Source organism: Oncorhynchus nerka, linkage group LG19 (assembly GCF_034236695.1).
Source record: "Oncorhynchus nerka isolate Pitt River linkage group LG19, Oner_Uvic_2.0, whole genome shotgun sequence".
Classification (NCBI taxonomy): domain Eukaryota; kingdom Metazoa; phylum Chordata; class Actinopteri; order Salmoniformes; family Salmonidae; genus Oncorhynchus; species Oncorhynchus nerka.
Genome location: NC_088414.1, coordinates 50,083,026 through 50,085,959, shown reverse-complemented (window position 1 = coordinate 50,085,959; position 2,934 = coordinate 50,083,026).

Sequence of the window (2,934 nt, the reverse complement as noted above, 5' to 3'; positions counted from 1 at the left end):
ATCCTGGACCCGTCCATGTCATCAGAACCCATTATTACACATCCTGGACCCGTCCATGTCATCAGAACCCATTATTACACATCCTGGACCCGTCCATGTCATCAGAACCCATTATTACACATCCTGGACCCGTCCATGTCATCAGAACCCATTATTACACATCCTGGACCCGTCCATGTCACCAGAACCCATTATTACACATCCTGGACCCGTCCATGTCATCAGAACCCATTATTACACATCCTGGACCCGTCCATGTCACCAGAACCCATTATTACACATCCTGGACCCGTCCATGTCACCAGAACCCATTATTACACATCCTGGACCCGTCCATGTCACCAGAACCCATTATTACACATCCTGGACCCGTCCATGTTACCAGAACCCATTATTACACATCCTGGACCCGTCCATGTCACCAGAACCCATTATTACACTTCCTGGACCCGTCCATGTCACCAGAACCCATTATTACACATCCTGGACCCGTCCATGTCACCAGAACCCATTATTACACATCCTGAACCCGTCCATGTCACCAGAACCCATTATTACTCATCCTGGACCCGTCCATGTCACCAGAACCCATTATTACACATCCTGGACCCGTCCATGTCACCAGAACCCATTATTACACATCCTGGACCCGTCCATGTCACCAGAACCCATTATTACACATCCTGGACCCGTCCATGTCACCAGAACCCATTATTACACATCCTGGACCCGTCCATGTCACCAGAACCCATTATTACACATCCTGGACCCGTCCATGTCACCAGAACCCATTATTACACATCCTGGACCCGTCCATGTCACCAGAACCCATTATTACACATCCTGGACCCGTCCATGTCATCAGAACCCATTATTACACAGCCTGGACCCGTCCATGTCATCAGAACCCATTATTACACAGCCTGGACCCGTCCATGCCATCAGAACCCATTATTACACATCCTGGACCCATACATTATTGTGTGTGTGTCATTGCGTTCGTGTTTGTGTCATTGCGTTCGTGTTTGTGTCATTGCGTGTGTGTGTCATTGCGTGTGTGTGTCATTGCGTGTGTGTATGTGTGTCAACGTGTGTGTGTGTGTGTATCATCGTGTGTGTGTAGGGGTAGTACTGACCCAGTGTCATAGTGTGTGTGTCATAGCCTGTGTGTGTGTGTGTGTCATTGTGTGTGTGTGTTGTAGCGTGTGTGTGTGTGTGTCCTAATGTGTGTGTGTCATAGAGGGTGTGTGTGTGTCATAGCATGTGTGTGTGTCATAGTGTGTGTGTGTGTGTCATAGCGTGTGTGTGTGTGTCCTAGTGTGTGTGTGTCATAGCGTGTGTGTCATAGCGTGTGTGTGTGTGTCATAGCGTGTGCCATTCCGTGTGTGTGTGTCATAGCGTGTGTGTGTCCTAGTGTGTGTGTGTCATAGCGTGTGTGTGTCAGCGTAGTCAGAGCATGAAATCTGTCCTCATCATGGAACCAGTGGTGCGTTATGGGAACTATGGCTTGACAGTCCTTTCACTCCGGTGTGTGTCTGTATGTGTGTGTATGTGTCATGGTGTGTGTGTGTATATATGTGTGTCATGGTGTCTGTATGTGTGTATGTGTCATGGTGTCTGTATGTCTGTGTGTCTGTATGTGTCTGTGTGTGTGTGTGTGTATGTGTCATGGTGTCTGTATGTGTGTGTATGTGTCATGGTGTCTGTGTGTGTGTGTGTATGTGTCATGGTGTCTGTATGTGTGTGTATGTGTCATGGTGTGTGTATGTGTGTGTATATGTGTGTCATGGTCTGTGTGTGTGTATGTGTCATGGTGTCTGTATGTCTGTGTGTCTGTATGTGTCTGTATGTGTGTATATGTGTGTCATGGTGTGTGTATGTGTGTGTATGTGTGTGTGTATGTGTCATGGTGTCTGTATGTGTGTATATGTGTGTCATGGTGTGTGTGTGTGTGTGTATGTGTCATGGTGTCTGTATGTGTGTATGTGTCATGGTGTCTGTGTGTGTGTATGTGTCATGGTGTCTGTGTGTGTATGTGTCATGGTGTCTGTGTGTGTGTATGTGTCATGGTGTCTGTATGTGTGTATGTGTCATGGTGTCTGTATGTGTGTATGTGTCATGGTGTCTGTGTGTCATGGTGTCTGTGTGTGTGTATGTGTCATGGTGTCTGTGTGTGTGTATGTGTCATGGTGTCTGTGTGTGTGTATGTGTCATGGTGTCTGTGTGTGTGTATGTGTCTGTGTGTGTGTATGGTGTCTGTGTGTGTGTATGTGTCATGGTGTCTGTGTGTGTGTATGTGTCATGGTGTCTGTGTGTGTGTATATGTGTGTCATGGTGTCTGTGTGTGTGTGTATGTGTCATGGTGTCTGTGTGTGTGTGTATGTGTCATGGTGTCTGTGTGTGTGTATGTGTCATGGTGTCTGTGTGTGTGTATGTGTCATGGTGTCTGTGTGTGTGTATGTGTCATGGTGTCTGTGTGTGTGTATGTGTGTGTCATGGTGTCTGTGTGTGTGTATGTGTCATGGTGTCTGTGTGTGTGTATGTGTCATGGTGTCTGTGTGTGTGTATGTGTGTGTCATGGTGTCTGTGTGTGTATATGTGTGTCATGGTGTCTGTATGTGTGTGTATATGTGTGGCATGGTGTCTGTGTGTGTGTATGTGTCATGGTGTCTGTGTGTGTGTATATGTGTGTCATGGTGTCTGTGTGTGTGTATGTGTCATGGTGTCTGTGTGTGTGTGTATGTGTCATGGTGTCTGTATGTGTGTGAATCCCAACCCTCCAGTGATCAGGGACCTGCTTTCCTCTGCCAGCTGAGCACACTGCATCAGCCGCTGGGCTGAGATTTGCCTCACACCCCGTTAGATACTGAAGCTCCCTGCCATCCAGGACCTCGAAGACCGTTTACTCTGCTACCATCCAGCACATGATACCTG